The sequence below is a fragment of the Schistocerca serialis genome, chromosome 1 (assembly GCF_023864345.2).
Source record: "Schistocerca serialis cubense isolate TAMUIC-IGC-003099 chromosome 1, iqSchSeri2.2, whole genome shotgun sequence".
Lineage (NCBI taxonomy): Eukaryota > Metazoa > Arthropoda > Insecta > Orthoptera > Acrididae > Schistocerca > Schistocerca serialis.
This window is the reverse complement of record NC_064638.1, coordinates 85,413,541-85,428,528: the sequence shown is the minus strand read 5'-3', so window position 1 is coordinate 85,428,528 and position 14,988 is coordinate 85,413,541. Positions and strand designations below refer to the sequence as shown.

Genomic DNA, 14,988 nt, shown 5'->3' with positions numbered 1-14,988 from the left:
GTGGAAAGCTGCAAAAAGCAGCTAGACAAAACTGTCCCAGTCGTGGTTCAGGGTCTAGACTTTCAGCTGGAGCCGCCTAATCATAAATCGACTCAGCAATGGCGATGATCGAACCAAATTCCATGCCTTTCAGGAACAGGCATTGCCCGAACTGCTGGAAGTACAGGATGGGTGCCATAGACGCATAAAAGTCTTCACCTGCAGTCGGTACATGGGACGGATCCATAACAGTCGTACACTGACCGCTCAGAGGAAGTCGAGTGCAGATCACTGGTGGGAGCAATTGGACTGACTAACGACGAACATGGACTACGAAGCTGGTACCGACAATAAAACACTATCGCTGCATGAACTGTAACAGTTGGCAAGGATCAGTCCGCCATCTGTCCTACCACCCGTCCAGACGGTCAAGAATATTTTTTTTCGCAGGTTTTAGCAGCGACAGGTTTCTCTTCCGCTCTACGCCGCCACCCTTCAAAAGCTTTTGTATACCATCTCGTAGATGGGATAATATTAATGGGTGGTAGCATCCAGACATGTGGCGAATATCTCAAACGCACATCCTGAGATTCGTTAGTACAACCCAAGCTCCTCACGGAGACGACGGCAGCACATTTTCTGACGATCACTATGGGAGTATGGGAGTGGAGCGTCTCTGCTTTCTTAAAAAGTAAAGAAATGACCGTGCCTGCAGGACATGACACCGGCTATTGGCCACGCAAGAGCCACCATCGTGGAGATATCCCTAAAGTTTCACCAGCTAAAGGCGCTCGGTTTGAGGCCTGTTTCTCATGTGTAGCGTTCCCCTAAACCGCTTCAATAGAGTTGTAGTAGAGGGAAACAGCACGTGCCTAACGTTATGATTTGAGTCAGCTAGGCTCGATTGAAGGGGTGCAGATATAACCATGTCTTTTCGTCGACCACAAGTATTCTCCCAGTACAGTTAACAACATTGTGAGAAATCGTAGCAGGAGGCAGCACTATCCAGGGAAGTTCTGTTAGTGGCAGAAGGGAATCACCAACTAGGACATTTTAATCTGAGTCGAAACCGAACTTCAAATGGCTCTAAGCGCTATGGGACTTAACCTCTGAGGTCATCAATCCCCTAGATTTAGAAATACTTAAACCTAACTAATCTAAGGACATCACACACACTCATACCCGAGGCAGGATTCGAACCTGTGACCGTCGCAGCAGCGCGGTTCCGGTCTGAAGCGTCTAGAACCGCTCGGTCACAGCGGCCGGCGAAATCGAACTATTCTGTTCAAGAGTTATAAGTGACTGGAATGTCCGGAAGTTTAAGCAATTTCGACTGACGCTGAATCTCCCAAAGTCAAGGAATCGAAAAGCAGCTCTCTGGGTGTAGAACGAAGTTCGTCAATTCTCTGAAGCCGACAATTAGAGATCTTAGTGATCAACAAAGATTTTTTTTCTTTAATACGGAGATTCTACAAGTATTCGCAATTACGTTCTGGTGCACAGACTTGGAATTCCGAAATTCATTTTCAGGTTTTCTTGGTTAGTTTTACGGCTTTATAAATGTGCACGTGCGTAGTAGGTATGTCATATATGACTCTGAAGCTATTAGCTAGGTGCAGGTGGTGTTTAATGAAACTGGAGCTGTCGCGATCTAATTGTATCTAAGTAAACTATGTTTGTTTCTATAGAAACTTCAAGTGTTTGTCTTTGTTACCTACGTGTATTTGTACTGTTACCCTATTTGACATTGTAGAGATTTTGCCGTAAGCTGCAAAGAATCAATAGAAGCTGGTGTACTGACGGTTAGCAGTCAACGTTGTCCAATCCACTCGTTGAATATTTCTGAATGTAGCTCGTGGTCTTGTGGGTAACACTGTTAACTCCCCGTTGCGAATCTATCGGTTCGATTCCCACCCGTGTCGGAGATTTTCTCAGCTCGGGAACGAGTGTGTACGTTGTCCTCATCATTATTGACGTGCAAGTCGCCAAAGTGACGTCAGATAAAAAGATTAGCACCAGGTGGTCGAACTCCTAGAAGTGAACACATGGCCAAATATGCCATACACATATTTTATTTCTGAATGCAGTTACATATCTACAGACACCTATCGTTCGTGTTGTTGTAGAGATGATTCTAAAGTCAATGTGAGACCGACAACTCTTACTTAGAGTCATTTTATAGGCGTAGCAGAGACTACAACACATGCACGTTACTTAGTAAACGTTTCAGTACTGCCATTGTCACATAATTTGAGTTCGTGCGCCACATTCCAGCGGTTGGGAAAGAGACACTGCTTGCAGAGAATGCGATGAAGGAGCATTCTGTAAGGATAAACTACCGATGTTGAACGGGGGCATGCTCTCACAAATTACCTGCTGACGTAATGAAAACATTCTTTAAAGAATGGTCAGCCAAGACTGTTTCGCAGATGTTGTAGATAAAGGAAAATGGCCGGTGGCCAATGCATCGTTAGGTCCCGCTGACGTGTAATTACTACTGTGATGACTCAATTCACGAACGCGTCGTTACTAATATGCATTGTACAATAACCATTTCAATGTTCGTGTTATTGGACAAGGTGGTAGTGATTGTTGTAACTTGTTGGTTGTTTTATATTACTTTTTTAAAACATTTTACTGTGATCTATGTTCGGTTGTTGAAGATAATAGTCCATTTTACGAATGTCATCTTCACATTAATAATTCAACACGGGCTTTCTCAATTACTTTGGATGCCATATGCTTATTGTAGTCATATGCTGACAATTTATACAATTATAAGTGTGTGTAATACGTAATGAAAATAGTGTGGCAGTGGTGATATGAGTGCAGTCCAAAGCGTCACATGCGTGTACCAATCCGTGACACAGTTTTCCCTGATGTCATAGTGGTACGAGGCCACTCATGCTCAGTGTAAAATGGGATTGAACAGTTTCCTTATCCCTCTGACGTCGTAGCTCACATGATTGCTAGCCGAAGCTTGGATCCCAACGTCTGAGTTGCATTAACTTTAAAATTATGCACTGTTTAAGAATTTCTGCTAGTAATAGCATAGGAACAAATGCCACTTTACTCAGCCAAAAAATGTGGGAGGATCCCTTCTGCAATATGATCACAAGATCCCTGGACGCGCCTGTCCAAACATTTGAAACCAGTACGGCCCCGCGCGGCAGTCGGCCAGTAAGAGCTCATTGAGCAGAAACGCGGCAGGACACTGCACACCCGCTCCCAACTAGACAAACACGACGCGAAGTGTACAACACGACTGGCAGTCTGTTCAAATGTTCAAATCTGTGTGAAATCTTATGGGACTTAACTAATAAGGTCATCAGTGCCTAAGCTTACACACTACTTAACCTAAATTATCCTAAGGACAAACACACACACCCAAGCCCGAGGGAGGATTCGAACCTCCGCCGGAACCAGCCGCACAGTCCACGACTGCAGCGCCTGAGACCGCTCGGCTAATCGCGCGTGGCCGACTGGCAGTCTCCCAGTCTCCCAAGCCACTAAAGAGCCTACCTGCTCTTAGTTAAAAATTGCAGGAAATTCAAAATCCAAGACAGTAGTTGCGGTTTCTGTCACTAGTTTGTCAGTCACGGTGGCACTACCACCACTGTAACTATCATTCTGGCGCCAGTCTATGAGACCTAAGTTAAAAAGGGGGGGAGGGGGGATTTGAAGGAGTACACTTACGTTTTAACTCTTATTGAAAACTGGAGGGATATTCGAATTGTCCAGAGTTTAAAATGCCCAATAGCCCAACACATCTGTCCTACAGCAAAATTAAAAAAAAAACAACATTCGTTCTTGAGTGAGAACTTGTGCAGTGGCTCACGAGACAAATGTTTCGGTACGATGTTTTAAACATTTAGCACCAAAATATTTATGCATGGGAGTTGTCATCTATCAAGTGCGTGGCCGTCGCTAACAGCTAACTCCCAGTTCCGTCAATAACACGGATGATGTTATATGCGCCAGGTATGTATCAGTACAGTTGAGAGCTGAAGACGTTTATACAAAGTGAGATGTTGAATCATAGTCGAAAAAAGAGCAGCAAATACATACGACGAAAACAAAGGAATTTTACTAGAGTAACTGTCAACAGCCTACACGTTCATGGGTTTTTCGTGGCGATAAAACTCTATTACCTTAGACGACAGAAGGCAACGCTGTTCATAAGTACGAGTACTCATTTCGAAGTGGGACTCATTACTGATGACAATTATATTTCGGTCAGTGGGATGCCAGGCCGAAGACGAGTCTAGAGACACCCCGGACAGCGTTGGGATACGAACTTGGCTATCGCTCGAGGTACGACCCGACAACCAGAAATGGACGTCTGGGGTGCCAGTTTTATTCAATAGCAGGACCCCTCTGGCTATCATCCGCGGCGCCCTTACAGCACGGCGATAATTGAACGATATTTTACGCCCCGTTTTTTTGCCCTTCATTTCAAGCCATCTTGGTCTTTCATTTCAGAAAGATAATTCCTGCCAACATACGGCTGGAGTATCTACTGCTTGTCTTCGTCCTTGCCAAACCTTACCTCGGCTAGCAAGGTCGCCGAATCTCTCCGAAACTGACAACGTTTGGAGTTTTATAGTCAGGACACTCCAACCATCTTGGGGTTTTGACGATGTAACATGGTAGAAGGTCAGAATTTGACACGAAATCCATCAGGAGAATACCCAACAACTCTATCAATCAGTGCCAAGCTGAATAACTGCTTGGATAACGGTTAGAAGTGGACCAACGCGTTATTGACTAGCTCAATTTGTGAAAATCTTTCTCTTAAGTAAATCATCCAATTTTTCTGAAATTGTAATCATTCATTTGTCTGTACGTGTACACCAGATGTACTGATTCCCGTCCCATTCGGATAATTCTTTCCTAGTGTGCATATATATATATATATATATATATATATATATATATATATATATATATATATATATGGTATTTGGTGCCATTGACGGACATACAGCAAATCGTTGAATTTTGAGATGAAAGCTGTCAGTTCTGCACTGTCACCAACAATTATTATTGAAATCAAGAATTTTGTATCTGTCTATGACTTTTACATCAAACCTGCATTCCTCCCATTTACCCCGTACATCGGAGAATCAAATTTAGTATTCACTGAGTTTTCATCTCAGCAAACGACACCTGACAGCAACCTCGTCACAGAAAATTTACTTCCCATGGTTGATAAGGACATCATCTGTCTGGAAAGACGAAGCTCCGTGGTATCAGCTAACTGTTGCCATATGCTGCCGTTACAGACATGACTGCGCTTGTCATACAGGTCAGCAGAAAGATATCTTGAGCAGTTAAACGTTATGTATGGCTGAAAAACCTTACGCCGTGATCAGAAGCACTCGAAATGCTAATGACACTTTGTGTACAGCATACGGATAAAAATGTGTGTTTTTATCAAGTTTACGTTTTGCCACAGGATTTCTGTAACTTTTTGACGAATATTGGGAACTACAGATGTCAAAGAGCGTCCCAGATGTGTCCATGTTAGACGGAATTTGAAGAATATGTCGATATGGCTCCATCTTCGAGGTTGCTGCAGATTTTTTCTCTCATTAGTGTGAGCTAACGTTTTGTCTCTAATGATACAGATGTTCATAACACATTAAAATCGTATCATAGAATGAGGTCTAGTGTTTGGGTTCACATTGTATTTTTAAGCGATTTTTATGTTATTACTGACATAAATTGTAAGGGTTTTACGTTGTACTTAGGACGTGTCACATTGCAATTCGGGAATTTAAAGGTGTGGCCAATACTTTTTTATCTTACTTATATACAAAGGCTTTCAAAATTATTTATGGCAGATCTTGATGTGTTTCCTGCAAGAGAGCCACTTGTGCAGGATGTCTTTTGCCAGTTAAGGTTGTGAGCGTCAGGAGATCAGCAGTAAAACTGACATGTGAGCGGACGTGGAGGAAATTCTACAATTTGTGGGCAACTGAAATATGTAAGACTCTAGCTAGACTTTCAAATACTTCCAGCAATCATCGAACACAAAATTATTCGACATTGCAGGGACTCCGATATTGTGGAGGTCGCTCTAAAATATTTTGAAGTTCAGCCTTTGAATCTATTATGTGAAATTGGAATAAGTTGGAAAAATTGACCAATTCATGTGTTGATTAATTTATTTAGGCTACAGTTGATTTAAACTACACAAAACTCGCTTCCCTTATTTTATTAAGCATTTGATGATTGCACCGAGCTGATGTTGCTAACTTATGCTATTGCACCATGAGGACTACATGACACTACATCCACATGTTACAACAAAATTGCAACACATTTTCCCTGTGCTACAGTAAACCGCAGCAAATAACCCCATGTTACAAGTAAATTTAATAAAATTCCCTACATTGCAGGAAAGTACTGTCAAAAAGCTCCACTATCAAAAAGCTCCACGTTAGAATAAAATTGTAATGAACTGTTAGATCCTACAGCAAAAACTGTATCAGAATGACTATGTTAAACTAAAATTGTGACAAAATACCCTGTGTTACAGCCCAGTTGTAACAAACTGTCCATGTTTAACTAAAACTTTAACCAAATTTCTCTGTTACACTGAAACTGTAGTAAGTTACTCCGTCTTACGCTAAGAATTGTTAATTGTAATAAAATGTTCCATTTCAAAGCAAATTTCTAACAAAATGCTATTTTTACAGCAAAAACTGAAATGAATGACCAATTAGGCCATCATGTTACAGAAATATCGCTGTACTCATGCAGTCTGGAGAGGTCTATAAAAGCTTTCGGGTAGACCACTGACCTAACACGACAAGTCAGTACAAATTCTGCATGGTATAGAGGCCAGTCATGCTGATTTGCTGCTATAAATAGAAGCAGCATAACAGCTTTCGAAAATTTTCGGTGCTGTTACCACAGACCTCTTAGCTGAAACACACTCTCCTCCTACTGGGATTTTTCCTGACATCATGCAGTGTAACAGTTATGGGATTTAGTTATAGTTCACAAACTCTCCATAGCGGGAGAACACTGGCTGTTTGTTAGATTTAACAGATCCTATTAGGTTTCTCCAGGCCGCCATTGTAAAACTAGGTCACTTTTGCTAAGTACACAATACAAGACGACGCTTATAAAAATCCAAAACAACATCCACATGAAATCACAATCCAAAATGGCAATCCAGGACATCATTGGTGATGTCAGATTGCAAGAAAGCAATCAAAAATGATATTGACAGAACCTGCAAAATTCTCAATCCAACATAATCGTGTACCAATTGTCAATCCAAAATAATCGTTTACCTCCTGAGCAGTGCTGCGAAGTTGACACCTCGGGAACGACTTGCGAGTATCTCTGCGGTGCTACGATGTGAGGTTCTCTTTGGTTTGCTTGGACAGAGCATGCTGGAGCAGCGAGCACAAAGAGATTTTTCGTGGCTGCCCTTTCAATAGGTCGCTGGCAGTCTGTTTTGGTTACGAGGCGCTCAGTCTCAAAGTACTCTGTTCGGAACTCGCTGGGAGAGTAATGAAAGACGGCTGTGGTCGAGCGGTTATAGGCGCTTCAGTCCGGAACCGCACTGCTGCTGCGGTCGCAGGTTCGAACCCTGCCTCGGACATAGATGTGTGTGATGTCCTTTGGTTAGTTAGGTTTAAGTAGTTCTAAGTCTAAGGGGCTGATGACCTCAGATGTTAAGTCCCATAGTGCTTAGAGCCATTTGAACCATTTTTCTTCTTTTTTTCTTGAGTAAGGAAAAATAAAGTAAACAAGTCAAGGAGGACGTTCCTGCACTGGGGGCGCGACACAACCAAAAGAAATGCGACCTGAGGCAACTTCTATTCTCCAGGTTTCGCTGTTGGTTTCTGGTTTATCCAGAGGACAAAGCCTTACTGGTCCTGTTAAGACTGGGTGAGCACCGTAATTAACTATCCTCGTGCGTTGTTTTCCTCAGATCCGGGCAGCGGAGTTTGTAGCACAGTTCTTAGAATATTATTAGACTGCATACCCGTTTGAACTGTTGTGGTGCGTCACTTTCTTCCTTACCTCGACACGTAACCATATTGCTTATTTAGTTCGCTTTTGGCGGTTCATGTCGATCTACCATCGTCATGTTCAGCTTCCCTCTTGGACGTAATTTATTTCGGTTTTGGCTTCTGTTGCCAAGCGTTTCTGCTGAATGGGCGTTATATGCTATCATCTTCGGGCTAAGTGTACCCGCTATAAATTTTTTTGAAGCATGTTTGCTTATTTGAGCCACCGTTTGGTATTTCATGTTTGAGTTTATTGAAAGTTGCTACCTCTCTCGAGGCACCCCATTTTTTTTAATTACATTTAAAAGCGGTATAGTGATATGTGTTTCCTCTCTTCTTAAAGAGTTTTGGTGTGTTGCAGATGTCCGTTATAGTCTGGTACCTCACGCCAGCCTTGGAGTGTGCCTACCCGCTGTCTGTGGACCTTGTGTGTGCCTGATTTGGTTGATCTGGTGGCTGGAAACCTTGACCGACCTTAGGACATGCTGTTGGTGATCACACCTTACAGGCACCACTTGTCTCTGTTCTGCGCGTTATGTCTGTTATCTGCCTTTTTTACCAACTGTACAGTTTACTATTGTTTGTGTGTCTTTTTCTTAACTGAAGAATCTTAAAATCGTTTATTAGGACATTTTAGTAAAACCTAAACGAATCTTGAAAGAGCACCCAAATCTGTTACCTATAGTGCAAGTTTTAAGATTTCTGTCTCATATTATTTCTAATAAAATAGTGATCCCCTTGTTTTCATTTTTTTTAAATTGTGGTAAGGACTATGGGAGCAAACGGCTGAATTATCGGTCCCTAGGCTTACGCACTACTTAATCTAACTTAAAGTAACCTACGCTAAGGGCAACACACACACCCATGCTCGAGGGAGGACTCGAACCTCCGACGAGGGGAGCCGCGCGAATCATGAGAAGACGCCCTAGACCTCACGGCTACCCCGCGCAGCGATCCCCTTGTCAAAATCACTTTAAGGCATAACTATTTGGTGCTCAATTTGCATTTGTAGTAACAATAATTTTGTGGCCAAATAAATTGAAAAATGTTTTAAACAAACAATGTTAAATTCCCACCCCCTCCACGGTCCCGTAATTCCTAATGTGTTGTCGAGCACACACAGTGGTGCCGCAGCGCCGCGCACCATTCTGCTAGCAGAGCTTGGTTTTGTTGCTTATTTTCTGTGATTTCCAGTCGACTGAGCACAGTTCATTTCTATATTTGTTATTTTTAGGTATTGGTTAATTCTGCCCTAGGTTCAGAGACTACCAGTTGTTGTTTGCAGGTTTTCTGAGACCGACATGGAATCGTTCCTGGTATTCAGGCTGGGCGTACTGCGCAAGGAGCAACTCTGGCAGGAGCTCAAGATTCATAGCCAGTGCGAAGACGGTGACGTATCGGATTTGTGTTTGCAGCTTCATAGCATACCCGCGCTCCCAGTGCAAACTACTCAGAGCGTTCTGAGCAGGTAAGTGCTACACTGGAATGCTGTACGACCTCTCTCAGCGATGTTGGCAAGACCACAATTTTTTTTAGAATACAGTTCTCATTTTCTGTCCCACGTCTATAAGCTTCAGGCAAAAAAAGTGATCCAACAAAAACATTCATATTTCTTTACGTACTACACGAATATGTATTAAAAAATGGGGATTCCTATTTAAAAAAGTGCAGTTGATATTCGTTTGACCTATGGCAGCGCCATCTAGCGGTCCAACTATAGCGCCTTCTGGTTTCCACCTTCAAGCTAGTCAATTTTGTTCTTTGTAGTTTTTTCGTTTGACGCTTATTTCGTGAGTTATTTGGCCCGGTCACGATCAATGGACCACCACGTATACTCCCGAAATGTGCTCTACACCATCTAGCAATGCGAATCACGAACATGCATAACTAGAATTTTATGTATTGAATAATCGGAATCAAGGTATATATTAGTACATGTCTATGGAGTACATGCCTTGCAGTACTATCCATAAGGTTAACACTGTTCTATCCTGTCTATGAAAAGTGCTATTGAACTACCCCATCCTAGAACTATCCTGTCCAAAAACTGCATCGTACTACGTTGTCCAAATACCCTCATGCTTTACTACCCTGTTAAGACATCTCATAAGGATGACTCTCGCGAAGGGCTGACTCCCTTCTACAAACATCTTGTATGGTTGATCTGTACATACTTTAATTCCAATACGTTAGATATATACAATTTAAATTTTCCATGATAGGGATTTGCCTTGCCCCATGGTATAGGGTATGCCTTGGTGTGTATATCAGATGAGGTATCCGCCAATTTCGGAGTATATAAGAAGCCTTAAAATCATGATTACATATTTGGTTAATCTAATGACAAGAAATTGCAAATTACAGGGAATAAATCCTGTCATTTCACAAAACAATAGCGTGTGATTTTGCCTGTTGCGCCATATGCGTCAGTCCATTGGAACATGTCACCCTCGATCATAGACGCATCTATAGATGTATCATAGACCTATGCAAAATGTTGTCACTCGCACTGGATGAATGCTATAGAAATCATACATGGATGAAATTTTATGAAAAAGGTCATGAAAAGAAAGTACATCAGGAGAAGACTGCTGGTTGTCTGTGCTGAGTCAAATACTTCTTGAAACGCTTTCAAACAAAACAGGTAACATGTGCAAAATGGAAACACATTAGCATTCGTCTGCAGAACTAAAGTCATTGTGCTGTTTTATACATGATGTGCAAGACCTCATAACCTACATTGGCCTGGCTCAGCCCAAAACAGAATATATGATGCAAGCCTAGCATCTTCCAGTGGCTGGATGTTAGCTATTAAACAGCGTCGAGGCAAATTAAGTGAAGCGGCACTCTTTCATGTTACTAACAGAGATCAAACCGCGTGTTTCGACTTTGGTGGAGTCCTGAAAGGTTTGAAAGAAATTAAAGATCCATAGGCTGAACATAGTCTGTCGTTTTCCAAGTGTTTGTTTGTGTTTTCTGCGAAGGGTAAATGTTTTGTAGATTATATATATCAGAACTGAGATGTATTAATTACAATTAAGAATTCAGATAATATTAAATTCCTAGGCCTAAAGCATCAATTGCATCATCGTCTGAACAGGTGTGACTATGAGGTTCCTGAACAATAATCACCTGTGTAAATTTTGTTCATCTGAAGAGATGGGAGTGCTATTCTTTTCATGCTGACACATTGGTGTTTTTGTTTAATCTGCAACTTCCATTTTATGATGCGCACTGTGTCAGAATCCTATTTTAGCTACAGTAAGGTTGACACCCCTACTATGTCGAAACGACGAATCATGGAGTTAAGTGGAACATGTCGGTCGGCACGCTGGGCGCTAATGATACAACATTAGAGGAACAAGAATTTGTCACATTAAGGTTTACAATCGTGTGTTCTTCTGTGTCGGCGCCAAGGTCAGCAGAATTTCAGCCTATAGCTTCGGGATTGGCTGACGCTGTCTCAGCAATCTCTGGCAGCCATCACACTGTGGTGTCGATCTCACAAAACCGCGATGGTGAGTGAGCAGCAGTGTGCGCTGGCCATCTGCGTAGCTCACACAACAGACTTTGCAGCCCAAGATGAAGACTATGGTTTTACCACAGCACTCTTGTAGCCATCGGGGGGGGGGGGGGGGGGGGTGCTCGGATAATCTCTCAGCAGTTATGCACAGTGTGGAGGAAGGTCTGGAATGTCGGTAACTACTTACAGGTACTAGTCAGGGGCAGCACATCACAGAATCGGCCTGATAGCCGGTGCAATGCATCGTAAAGACGGAGATCAAGGCTTGGAAGCCAGAATGTTTGTCTGGGGCAATTACGTTATGTCTGGTCAGCCATGATCGAATGTGACCTACTTTTCCGGGCCCACCATCAGTCTTATAACTTCTATTTCGTGAGAATGGCTCTCAGGCTTGAGCTTGTTGCCTTTCCACCAGATCAGCAGACTGATAGGTGTCCTGGCGAAAATTTTGTTCTCTCTTACTAAATCAAGCCGTACTGTTAGAATGACAAGATATATTCTCCTCGCTCAGGACATGTTGCTGAGTTTACGACTCGAGCCTCTAGTGCGAAATGAGGGCATATCTTCCTGCTTTGATCTGATTTCCACAATGTCAACGTTCTGCCTAATTGTCGTTTTGATTGCGACACGGGACGTTGGCGTGGCCTGCCTTGGCTAGGTGCTCGCTGGTGAGGAATTTGAGAATATCCCACATTTGTCCAAAATGCGTTTCCACTGTGTAACAGCGTTTTTGTCGTAGTAAATTCAGAGTGAAAGAATAGTATTAGCACATAAAATGTTTAACTGCATTATTTTCATTCGTCATTTTGCCCCTTCTAATAATGAATCAATAGGTCCAAAAACAACTGTTGCGTGTGAACTGGTACGTCTCACTGTGACACTGCAACGGCTGTACTGTTAATTTCATGTCATGTAAAAATGTGCTAAGTCTCTTTATCATACAACAACTGGCCTGTAAAATTCAAATGGCTCTGAGCACTAGGAGACTTAACATCTATGGTCATCAGTCCCCCAGAACTTAGAACTACTTAAACCTAACTAACCTAAGGACATCACACAACACCCAGTCATCACGAGGCAGAGAAAATCCCTGACCCCGCCGGGAATCGAACCCGGGAACCCGGGCGTGGGAAGCGAGAACGCTACCGCACGACCACGAGCTGCGGACGCCTGTAAAGTCTCTCTGAAACTGCAAATGTATGAACTACCAAGACACTCTCTCCAAGAGCTGATTTGTTAAGTCACGTGAGATACATTTATGACGCAGTAAACATTCGAAACTTGAAAACTAAAATTTGTTATTCTACACATACTTTGATACAACATTTGTGCATTGTCAATATACAATTTTTTACTTTCTTTGCTGTGTAAGCTAAACCACTATCGTTAAAACATCGTCATTCTTCTTTTATCTAAATCAACTACATCATCACACTGCATTATTTTCCAAATAATAATTTTTATACCCTTTAAATTCGGTTTGTATTGCATTCAAACCAACTGGAACTCTGTTGGTATCTAATTTCTGATTATACGAGTAATACTGGCATATGTAGGTATGATACACATATATGGACTGATGCACTTGTTTAACTCCTCCCCTTTCTCTTGAATTTTATATTCGAACATATACTTGAGAACATCATCGAAGAGCACTTTACCATGTGTTCGCCATAGACTGAATCGGTCCATGGCAGTTTATATTGCAGTGACAAGCCACGCATGCTCACGACACTTCGATAGTCTAAACTCTTGGGTTTGGCGAAGTTAACTTCAATGTATCATCCCCAAATATGTGGACGACGGATGCACTGCTGCTGTTATTGAAGATATCGGCGTCGAGAGAATTGGTTGTAGTCGGTTGTCATGCAACACACAATATATTAACTTTGCTGTACAACTGATCCCACTCTATAGCAATCAACTGCATTCTCTACATTTACTACAACTTCGAACTCTGTCAGATGCTATACCGACATCAACACGTTTCGATCGGTTGGTAGTCGGTGATAAGTAGTGTTGGACAACAGCAATCTAAAATGACTTAGCTGCCACTCGACAATTTGTGCATAGGCTGTATGTAGTGGAGCACCAAAGTCTAAAAACAGTTCAACGCGCTGATTTCATTTCCATTCCACATTTTCGGATGCTGCATCATGGAGAATGACTGCGTGGTGGATTAATTTCTGTTGCTGCTTATATGAGTCAGGCACTGCGTCATCTACGCGATGGAAATGTTGTGCTGAGGGAGAAATAAATCAAAACTATGAAAACATATACATGTTCACATCTATTACTTTAAGGACTTCTCTAATCTCCAGTAATTGCCCTGTATTGTGATTCTTAAGCATTTACAATCATTATAGTCTTCCTCTTTCCGACCTGACTTCCTCGTCATTCCAAATATTCCCAATCTACTGTTCCTTTAAGCAGCTCGCACTTGCTCCTTCCCAGTAACGACCATTCCAGGATTGCCTTTGGCCATCGCCCTTGCTACATTTGCTGTAAATGGCCACAACGTTCTCAGTTATTTTCGGCACTGATGGATCTGTATCCATTTTCTCCCTAATTTCCTTATTTCTTTTCCTCTCTCTGCCTGGATATACTCGTTGCCTTTCTTATTTCATCCATCTCTTCTATCTGTATTCTGCTTCTCTGCCACACCCAGGGTCAATTTCTATGTACCGTATGTAAGTATATTTTCAACTACTGTTCGCAGATTTTTTTAAATACTGTCCTGGTTCACGGAACTCCGTTTAGTATCACAACCGCTCCTTTTGCCTGCTGGATCCTGCCTGCCACATCTGCTTCATAGCTTACTGCGGTGTTGATAATCGACCACAAGTATTTAAATTACTTTCTGCTTCTAGATCTAAATACACAAACATACGGTGCAAGCCACCATATGGCGCCTGGCGGAGGATGACTTGCACCATTACTACCTATTCTCTTATCTTTTTCACTAGCAAATAGAGGAAGAGATAAACGACTGTCTACAGACCACTTTAAGCCACATTACTCGGAGAGCCGGAATGTTCGCGTTGTACGCCTCTACTGGTAGATGTTAGAGCCAATGTCGTGCTGCATCAGAAAGCTTCCCACCATCCACGTACGGCTTTCCATTGGGTGCATCCTTCAATGGGGCAAACAGACAGAAATCGGGAGATGCTCTTTATGGTCTTTTGTTAGGCAGCCAGGGACTCAAAGGGCACAGACCTTTCAGTACCCGAATTGCTGGAGGAATGTGTCAGTATTACCAACAGAGACGCCCAGTTGAGCAGCGAGATGTTTGTCATTCATGGATCACCTCGTATGAGAGTGTCCGCACGTTCCAGAACTGCTGGAGTCATATCTGACTGCAGCCGGCCAGCACCCAGGAGATCGAACAGGTTAGCGCGACCTTGTTGAGGTGATAACAGAGGTCTCTCCCAACGATTAACCGTGCTTTTGCCC

The 14,988-nt window shown here is 42.5% G+C and overlaps 1 protein-coding gene across 1 annotated transcript in view; it reads right to left on the bottom strand.

Moving 5' to 3' along the window:
• The window catches only part of LOC126457019 (uncharacterized), a 76,112-nt gene that overhangs the window by 49,775 nt on the left and 11,349 nt on the right, over nt 1–14,988 (bottom strand). The gene's annotated exons all lie outside the window — the stretch shown is intronic.